The sequence below is a fragment of the Cyprinus carpio genome, chromosome A9 (genome assembly GCF_018340385.1).
Source record: "Cyprinus carpio isolate SPL01 chromosome A9, ASM1834038v1, whole genome shotgun sequence".
NCBI lineage: Eukaryota > Metazoa > Chordata > Actinopteri > Cypriniformes > Cyprinidae > Cyprinus > Cyprinus carpio.
In genome coordinates this window covers 31279541-31290400 of record NC_056580.1, presented here as the reverse complement: position 1 = coordinate 31290400, position 10860 = coordinate 31279541, and the positions used below count along the sequence as shown (strand labels likewise).

The 10860-nt window shown below is 41.3% G+C and overlaps 1 pseudogene; it reads right to left on the bottom strand.

Annotated features, from left to right (window-relative positions):
* Window positions 1–290: 290 nt before the first annotated feature.
* LOC109068467 lies at window positions 291–5715 on the bottom strand (annotated as a pseudogene).
* Window positions 5716–10860: the final 5145 nt, after the last annotated feature.

Sequence of the window (10860 nt, the reverse complement as noted above, 5' to 3'; positions counted from 1 at the left end):
AAATCTGTCCTTGTAAAGTGTGGCCACACCCCCACCTTGTCCAGTGACTCTGGGGGTATTTAAAACTTTATAGTTCGCAGGCAACAGCTCAGTAAGAAAACATGTATCCACAGGCTTGAGCCAAGTAAATCTCTGATTTACATCAATGATTAAATTTATCATTTAACCTCTATAACTGAAATAAACAATTATTGGTTTAGTCTCAAACTGATTAAATAATGAAATTGTGATATGGACTGAATATTGGAAACATGATGAGTGTAAAAGATGAAAGCAGGTGGATCCAGAACTACAGGAGTAACATTTACTGACTATTGAACGATAAGATCCTCAGAGAGGAATAATAAGTACAGAAGAAAGGAAAGAGTGTGTGAGTGAAGGTGGTTGTGAATGTGTGTAGATGAGTGTTAGTTACAGGATCAGAGAATGACACTGTTCCTCTGTCATAGTCCAGATACACTCTCACACGCTCAAGCTTCTGTTTAACTGGAAAACCAAACAGATCAAACCATCCTCGCTGCACACTCCAGACATCAGTGTCAAAGAAAGCACCTCTCTTCCTCTGGTTTGATGCTGTAGTTACTCCAAGAATCCAGCCTGAACTCTCTTTAACCTCCACATCCCAGCAGTGTGTTCCTGAGTTAAAACCCTCTGAACCCAGAACACAAGGATAGCAGTCAAATCTCTCTGGATTATCAGGAAGAGGTTGTTTTTTCTCGCTCCATCTCACACTGGTCAGATCATCAGACAGGACGAGACGTGGATCTGCAGTGTTTGGATCCAGAATCACAGGAGCTAATGAGACACAATCAACAGCTGCTTTTATTCTGATGTTCATATAATGATCAAGAGTGAACCACACACAGATTATTATGAATTATGACCAGTGTTCATTTTGACAGGCATTTCTGGTTTAGTCTTAGTCTTTATCTTGAGATGAAAATTCTTAATAGTCTTCGTCACATTTTAGTCATTTGAGTCTTTCTTAGTTTAGTGCATGCATTTTTGTCAACTTTTAGTCAAACTGCAGTCACCAATATTTATTTTGGGAGCTATTTTATCATTAATTCTTCTCTCTTAAGACCAAATCAATTAAGCTTATGAGAAATTTGAATCAAGGATTGAATTTAGAAAAGTTGATGACATTTTCATTTTTGGGTGAACTATTCCTTTAACAGTAGTGAAAAGGGAGAAACTAATAACAATTATAGTTGTTCATATATAATATAGATTATAAAAAAATATAATTTATACATTTTGAAAAAGAAGCACAATATCACAAATACAAAAGAGATACAAATTAAACTCATTTTTCAGATACAGTAGGTTAATTTTTTGCTATTTTAATATACGATTGTGATTTTTTATTTATTTATTTTTTCGCTAACGTATCAGAACACGCTGCTCACGAGCTCAGTGCAGTGTGTCAGCGAAAGCACAATTTACTTGCACTTCATTCACTCCTCTCAATGGACGTGACATTTGTGTCTGTCTTATAACGTGACGTCTATCTGTCTGTCTTCAAAATCCTATGAAATCCTTTTTGAAATTTTTTACATTTGGGGGTTATTGTGTTTTTATCTTTTACATGTTTAATGTAGCCTACAGCACTTGATGGTGAACCCGTCGATTGCAATCGGCTGCTAGATCTGAGACTGTTTCTGTAAAATAAAAAATAAAATACATAGGCTAGAAAAATACATTATGCCCGATTAATGTTCAGTTTTTCAAGCACCTCTCTTCTTTGTTATATTTTACATTTAAAATAATAAATAATATTATTTTATTATTCATTTATTTTTCCCTTTCTTTTTTAAAAGAAAATGTACTTTTATTCAGCAGTAATGTTAAATTGATAAGATTTCTATATTTTGAATAATAATCTGCCAGGATTCATCAGTCAATCCTGTAAAAATATCACAGAATAATATTAAGCAGCACAATTGTTTCCGAGGTTGACAATACATTGAAGGATCATGCATCAAAGAAGACTGGAGTAATGATGCTGAGAATTCAGAAATAAATATAAACTATATTAAAATAGAAAACCATTATTTTTAAATTGTAATGATTGTAACAATAAAACAAACTTCACAATCACGGGAAGAAGGAGGCAGGAACCGGCGAACACTCAAATAAAACTTTAATAACCAAAATAACCATAAAACAGCACGACAGCCCCTCACGGGCGACTGCCGCGCACAAACAAAAACCAAACCACAAAATAAAACCCAGGCCTGGTCCTCTCTCGTCCTTCACTGTCGTCGCTCCTCTTTTTTATCCTCCCGATCTCCTCCGTGGGACTCGAGACCGGTGAGTGGAGCAGGGTGTCGCTCATTTCCCAATCACTCCACCGGCCTCGCTCCGTTCCCACGGGCTCTCGGCCCCGCCCCACTCGTCACATACCCCATCGCCCCTCGCAGGCCGGGGGGGTAGCCCACGAGACTGCGCTCTACTCCCCCCCCCCCCCTTCCCTCGGGGGGGGAACCGCTCACGGTGGCTGCGGGGACCTGGGGGTAGGACAGACAGATGAGGCGAGAGTAAAAGGGATGGAAGGATGAGGAGCGACAGAGACGAGAGAGGGGGAGAGATTAATTATGGTTAAAGGAATAAAAAAAAAATTCCAGTTCCCAGACACGCTGCCGCTCGGCCCTCCACCAGCTGGGTGAACTCTTCCGCGGTGCCTGGCGGCGGCAGCGTGCATGGACGGCCCTCGGTGGACGGCACGACACTCCTCCGCCGCACGGTGGACGGCGACGGCTCCTCCCGCCGCACGGTGGACGGCGGAGCCCCCGTTCCCTGCTCCTCCCCATTCTCGGCGGATGGCAGCAGGCTCCGGCCCCCTGGCGAACGGCGGCGACTCCTCCGCTCCCTTACGGACGGCAGCCGCCCCCTCCACATCGCGGGCGGCCGGCAGCGAGTTCGTCCGTCCCCGGCAACTCACTCCAGCCCACCGCCTCGAGCGTCCACGGCGCCAGACTGCTACGCCCAGCTCGATGGCACCGCGGATTCACCCCAGTGGCAAGGGATCTTCGGCAGCGCGTCCCTCCTTCCTCCCGGGTTTCGGCACCAGTGTAACAATAAAACAAACTTCACAATCACGGGAAGAAGGAGGCGGGAACCGGCGAACACTCAAATAAAACTTTAATAACCAAAATAAACATAAAACAGCGCGACAGCCCCTCACGGGCGACTGCCGCGCACAAACAAAAACCAAACACAAAATAAAACCCAGGCCTGGTCCTCTCTCGTCCTTCACTGTCGTCGCTCCTCTTTTGTATCCTCCCGTTCTCCTCCGTGGGACTCGAGACCGGTGAGTGGAGCAGGTGTCGCTCATTTCCCAATCACTCCACCGGCCTCGCTCCGTTCCCACGGCTCTCGGCCCCGCCCCACTCGTCACAATGATATTTCACAATATTAACCAGACCCCACCCCCTTCAATAAATAAATATATAAAACCTTATATAAATATGATTCACCAATTTTATTATATTTATTATCATTTTTTGTCGTGTCCTCGATGATTATCATTGAGAAAACCTAAGATAAGCTTATTTTAAGCTTCATGATCAGTGAATTATGTGTACCAAACAATCAAAGATGAATCAAACAGGCTATATAAGGGTGTGCGATAGAGACAAAAATGATATCTCGATATTTTCTGGGATTTTTAGCTATAAACCATATCAGAGTATATTTTTCTGAGTGTGTTGCGCTGCAGGACTGCCGTGGAGAAGCTGACTCCTGAAGTTATTGATATTCTTCACATTCTGCGTAGTCAGTTCACAGCAGTGATAGAAATTAATATTTTCCAACAAAAGTTATTTTATTTTTCTCCAGACTCACTGTTTTTGGACGATGTCCTGCATCTTCTTCCAGACTCTGAAGGGCAGGTTGCCCAAGTAACGCGGCACATAAATCAAAGCTCCAGAAGGCGTCTGTGGATCCGGCTGTGATGAGATCTGGACTCTGGAAGAACATTCAGGATCAGAACTGCAGTGGCTTTGGATCAGAAGCAGAGAGAGCAGAGACACCAGCAGATCACTCACCTTTCCATCGAGACTGGAAACTCCCTGCAGAACAAACACACCACTGATCATCAAGAACTCAATCAAATCATCAATCAATCAATCAATGGATTGATCGAAATCAGACCTTCAGAAAGCAGACGTCACTGGCTTTCATCATCTCCTCCGTGTCTTTGATTGTGTGTGAAAGAGCTGATTCTGTTCATCTCCTCCAGCTTCTCCTTCATCATCTGCTTCTTCTGCTCCTCTTCCTCTCTCAGTGCAGTGATTGTAGCTTCTTCCTCATCTCTGAGAAACTGATGAAGCTTCTCAAACTGCTGTTTAATCTGATGCTCTGTGTGCTCAGCTTGAGACTGAAATCAAATCACATTCACTTCAATCATCTCCATCAACACATCACATCATTCAGATCCCAGAGAAACTCAGACACCGACATATAACAGATCCAGAAGCAGACTGCTGCTCGTCATTTACAAAAATAATCAACTGGAATCATTATATTAAATATAACACATCATAATTGTGTTTAGTGATGCTACAGCTGTACTGAAAATGACTCTTGATTCTGTTTCCTCACCTTGATGTGTTCAACTGTTTTCTCAAACTCTTCTTTAATGTTTTCAGTGTGTTGAAGTTTCTCCTGTAAGGACTTCAGTGCTGTATTGAGCTCCTCCTAGAATTGAATAAAAATACATAAAACACCAGATTACAGTGAAGAGAAGAGAATACAGTGATCATACAGTGCTGTGTTTTTGTGTATATCTCACACTAAATTGTTTCAGAAATTAAAAGTAAACATAAAACAAACACAACCTGAGTAAAAACAAAATACACTTTAATATAACTTTTTCAACAGTATGAATTTGATCACTTACCCAGTGACTACACTTTAGTACACAAACACAGAACAAATCAGAGCAGAGTTTATGTCATATGAAGTTGAGTAAAACAGCAGAGAGAAATACTGAGTGCATGAATGTGATGATATCTGTGTTTATGATGTTTATTGTTCTTTACATATGAAACAAGAGACATTTGTCCTACCTTATATGAAGGAACAACTTCACTGATGGGTCTGAATTTGTGATTGTCGTGTTGTTCTGAAGTAAAGCACACTACACACACCGGCTGTTTGTCGTCCAGACAGAAGAGTTTGAGTTTCTCACTGTGTAAACTGCAGATCTCCTCAGATCCTGATGAACGCCTCTCATTTCTCTCCTTCAGGAACGACTCACACAAGTTTTGTAATGCCAGATTTAATGGAGGATGATCTTTTGAGGATCTTCTCCTGCAGACAGGACACTCCTGAGTTTTCTTGGTTCTCCAGAACTGTTGAAGACACTCTTTACAGACACTGTGACTACATGATAAAATAACAGGAGTCTTGAAGATTTCACAGCACACGGGACAATTATAGTCATATTCAGCTGATGAAGCCATTTTCACTGTTTGAGCTCCAGCAACCTAAACTTTACTTTCTCTTTCTGAACGACGGTTTCAAACATGAATAACCTCGAGAATCACAAAGATCTGCTGTCTGTTCAGAAATACACTTCTTCAAAGTCTTTCTCTTCGTTGTCCTCTGATGGCTGATTCTTTTTTGCTTTTGTCAAAGAGAAGAAAATCAGTGACAGAAAGGAGAAATAACAAGTCAGTCTCTTCCTGGTAAGTGTTGTAAGAGGGTGGAGTTTCTGATCAGCTTTGTGTGTGTTTAAACAGGTCTGACAACATCAGGATTTCTTCAGGATACATTTCAATAAAATGCATTGAAAAGAAACTTGCATTGAAACTTTCTCAAGTATAATGCTTGAAAACCTTAAACCAAACAGCGAACAATGAAAAACACAAATATTGATCATATGTTTCAGTTATTGCTCTATATTTCTCACAGAGTTCTCCAGTATATTTCATTAGTTATTTTTAAAGTGAGTGACGTGACATTCAGCCAAGTATGGTGACCCATACTCAGAATTAGTGCTCTGCATTTAACCCATCCGAAGTGCACACACACAGAGCAGTGAACACACACACCCACTGTGAACACACACACCCGGAGCAGTGGGCAGCCATTTTATGCTGTGGCGCCGGGGAGCAGTTGGGGGTTCGATGCCTTGCTCAAGGGCACCTAAGTCGTGGTATTGAAGGTGGGGAGAGAGAACTGTACATGCACTCCCCCCACCCACAATTCCTGCCGGCCCGAGACTCGAACTCACAACCCTTCGATTGGGAGTCCGACTCTCTAACCATTAGGCCACGACTCCCCCACAAAGGCTTTCAATGTACTCTTATTAAAAGAAGAACTTTAATAAAGTGTATTACTTCTAACAAATACGTTTTTGCTGTCGATATGTTCGTTTTAGCCTGCGCTTACCGCCACGATCAATAATCCTCCTGAAAATATCACCTTGAAAGTGAGGACCGGAAGAGCAGCAAACATCATTAAGACCAGGAGGATCAAACTCAGTCTAATGTTCACCGCTCACCATATGTTCACTACTGCGGGAACTAGAGAGAGTGGACCGCACTGAGAGTCCGTTCTTAGACAAAGACCACAAAACAACATCTGTGCAACAATTAAACAGCTGATTAAGAAATCTGATGTGGATCATGAAGCAGAAGCCAGAAAGAGGGAACAACACAAATCAGCCTCGATTCTAGATGAATCAGAACGTCATGAATCCAGCACTGGTCTCGGGTCTGTTTCTGAGATTCAGCATAAGTTCAGACGTGTTTTTATGTTGAGAAAATCACAGGAAACATGTGGGTCTCATCTAATTTTCCAAGAATTAAAAAGTGAAGCAGTTGTGAAAGGAGCAGCAGCAGAGGTCAGAGTGTAACTGGCCTGACTCATATATTCTCACTGGAGGTCTAAGATGAGATCAGGACTGAAGCTCACGTCCCTCAACCTTCCCTCCCAAAATCTACTTCTGCTGTGCATAACTACCAATCTAGATCAAGGGCAGTCAAACCAAACCAATGCATTTATTTATTTTCCCAAAGAGCGCAAGGCCAGAAGATGAAACATTATGAATCTATCCATTCACGGTTTCTCTTCCCACTTTCAGTAATAACTGACTGTATCTCAGATCAGATGGTCTGACTGATGAACTCCTGAAGATCTTTGAAGTCTCAGATTGAGCAAAGAAGAATCAGTGAATCTATTGCTGCTGATGGGAATCTCACCACACAGAAGGTCAGTGTAATTAACCAGGGTCTGTCATGTCAGATGATTTCTTCACATGCTGAGAATCACAGATAAACACACATCTGCTGATTGTACTGATCCTCTGTGTTTGGAGACGCGAGCAGAGGCGGATAGAGAAACCAAAAACTATGCTCAAATACAAGTATTTACAGAAATATTTACTCATTTAGAAGTGAAAGTAATAATGCTAAAACTTTTTTGAGTGAAAAAGTAATAAAGTAGCAAATTATTAGACTTCAGATCTGAATCAGAACAAGCGAGATGATGATAATGAATTAATGAAGGCTGTGTTACAATAGAGATTCTATTGAACGTTCACTTTAAGCTATGTATGAGGACAATTCCTGTTTACTCTAGTACTGAAGCCTGATTTGTTAATGTTTGTGTAGCTGCACAAACCAATGGAGCTCTAGCCTGCTAGAATGTGTGGAGCAGACTCTATATAAGTCGGCTCAAGAGCGCCATTTCATCAGAATCTTCTCCTTCAGGAACGAGATCATCTCTTCGCCCCTATGCGAAGAAAAGAGAAGCCAAAATAAAGTGATGTAACATACATCCAGGCATGGTAACCCCTACTCAGAATTGTGTAAGAGACAGATGGGAATCCAATTTTGAATTACCTTGATAATGGTTAGTACTAGCAGGTCAGAAACGGAATTTATCACACATGGTGGTTGCTCAACCGTCTGGAGGCTCTGGGTTGAGAATCAATTCACCAATTAAATCAGATCCCAGCTAAAGAGTTGTCCTTTCGGGGAAACGTACAGTCTCAGTATAATACAAGCTTGGTTCCCTGAGATAAGTGAATGATTGTTGTGTCAACTTGCCATGCCATAAGTACAGACTGTCTGTTTCAGTCGAGTGATTTTGATGAATGGCGCTCTGAGCCGATTTATAGAAAGGTCAGCTCCGCCCATTCTATTGGGCTAGGAGAGCCATTGGTTTTGTGCAGCTTCAAAATGTTAACAAATCAGGGCTTATACCAGACGTAAACAGATGTGGTTGTCTCCAGACGCAACATCATTCCAGCGTATCTCAGGGAACCAACGGTTACATCAGTAACTGGAGCAGTTCTCTCAGTTAGAGCCGGTTCAAAATGTTGCTCTAGGAGTTTTTTAAATAAAGAAATAAAAGCCATTGTTTCTTGGATTATATGAAACTGGCAGTCGTTATTCAGAACAGAGGTTTTAGTATATTCTCAAGTACAGCAGTAGTACGGGATGGACTCTTGAACCCTCGTCGGGGGGAAAAGTAAATACCAGTCAACTAAACTTTTATCTTACAGGTCATCTTCTACAATTATCTTTGACAATTCCACCTCTGAAAACAATTAGAGGCTAATCCTCTGCCTTAGAAATGCAACACAGAATCTGGCACAGCGAGAGAGACAGATATCACCACAATAAGCTCATTTTAAGGAAAATGCAAAATCCTCATAAATAATTACATTCAATTTTTACAACAATTGATGCCCTAAAGCAGATCCACCGACGCAGACCGGGTTTATAAATGTGTACGAAGTATTAAATCCGGGACCCCCAGATAATTCCAAGTTTGGCCGAACCTTAGTCTCACCTTAGACGTAACACCACGGACTTTGGCTAAACGTCTGTTGCAGTTTTTTGTATTAGCGGACACAAAACTGGAAACACTTCAGGAGTGTCAAAGTCATCAGTGGATTGGTGAAGTCTACCAGGATTTCCAGGAGATGTGTTGTGTCACGTTCTTAAAGTTCTGTCCGGAAACAAAGAGGCCTTGTAATGCCAAAAACACCTCACGAAGAAGAAAGCCATAGTGTTTACAACTATGACGATGAGTGCTTATCAGGATCAACAAACATGGGATTCAAAAAGTAGTGACATATTTAAAGTAGTGGCATGTGAAACGATCTTTAACGATCGTTTAATTAAAGTGCTTTGTCGTGTTGGTGGTGTGAACCTCTCTGCAAATGTGAGATTATCAAAAATATATACTTAGTGTTTTAGTATGAGTGTGTCGGAAGTGTAGGCACATCTGGACGCTAAGAATAGTGCGGAAGGTCTGGCAGATCACAGAGTCAGGTCCTCACAGGATGGGAAAAAAGAAAAGAGGAATGCACAACAGAAATTGATAGCGCGAAATCGAAATTTAATTTTACAAAAAAGTATCCATTCCTTATCTTAAGTATACGATTCTGGAATGGAATGATTTTCGATTCCAACCTATTTAGTATCACAAACTGTGGCATTTTCACATTGTTCACAGTGTAGTACAGTTACATTTTGCCTTTTTTCCGTATTATGAAGTTTACATATTGCAGTCTTTTGTCAGAGTTTACAAATAATTTTTTTTCACCTTTTCCTCAACGATGGAGAGTTATAAAATGCAATTGTGGTGTACATCTTTCAGTTTTCTTTTTCAACATTTTCAAGAGTCCTGAAATTTACATCCGTTCAATTCTAAATCTTTTTTTTCGGCATTCTGATTTTACATCTAATTGCAATTTGAAAACTGCGAGTAATATAAAACTGTTAATTGTGGGTTCACACTTGCAATTGATGGGTTTCCTCAAAATTTTTAGACTCCTGACTTGATCGCATGTGTAGAATTTTGAGGAAAAAGTCAGAATTATGAGATGTAATATTGCATTTCTGAGAAAAACAACTATGAATTTTGCTATTGTGAGATATATAGTCTTTTTAAAAAATTTATCTGTGCTCGTGCAGAACTCATGCTGATGGCCGAGATGATGCTGTTAGTCCGTCAAACAGAATGGCATCAGGGAAGGAGAATCGTTCTCCTGGTGAACATGAATTTTTTTGATTTTTTGTTTTTTTAAAATAGGAAGAGGACCAGTCCTGATGTACAGCATACTATCCGGCCCTTTCATTATACACTCCCCGGCCCACTTTATTATGCACCACCTATCACTTGCTTTGGTCACACACATTGACTAATCAGCCAAATCACATGGCCAGCAACTGCATGTAGGCATCTAGATGTGGGTTGAAGCCCACTTGCCGTTCAAAACCGCGCAGCCGAATGTGAGCAAGCACCGGGATTGTAGTGGCTTTGGAATGTGGAATTGTTGTTGGCGAAAGACGGGGAAAAAAAATTGGGGGTTCTGAGCATTTCAAAATAACTGCTGATTATTACTGGGACTTTTCACACACAACCCATCTCTAGGGTTTACAGAGAGATAGGGTCGAAAAAGAGAAAAAATATTCCAGGTGAGTGGCCAGTTGTGTGGACAAAAAATGCCTTGTTTGATGTCAGAGGTCAGGAGGAGTAATGCGGCCCAGACCTGGTTAGAGATGATAGAAAGCAACAGTTACTCAAAATAACCACTCGTTACACCTAAGGTCTGCAAGAATACCATGCGCTGAATCTTGCACAAACACTTCGAAACCATGAAGCAGATGGGCTACAGCAGCCTAGAAGAGCCAAACCGGGTGCTGCGATCCTGTACAGCTAAGACACAGGGAAACAGAGGGGCTACAATTCACAACAGACTGACACAAAATTGGACAATTAGACGATTGGAAGAAAAACGTTTCAATGGTCTGAGGTAGTCCAATTCTGCTGCGATATTCAGATGGTAGGGTACAGGGAATTTGGTGTGTCTTGTAAAGCATGGATTTCCAGTCT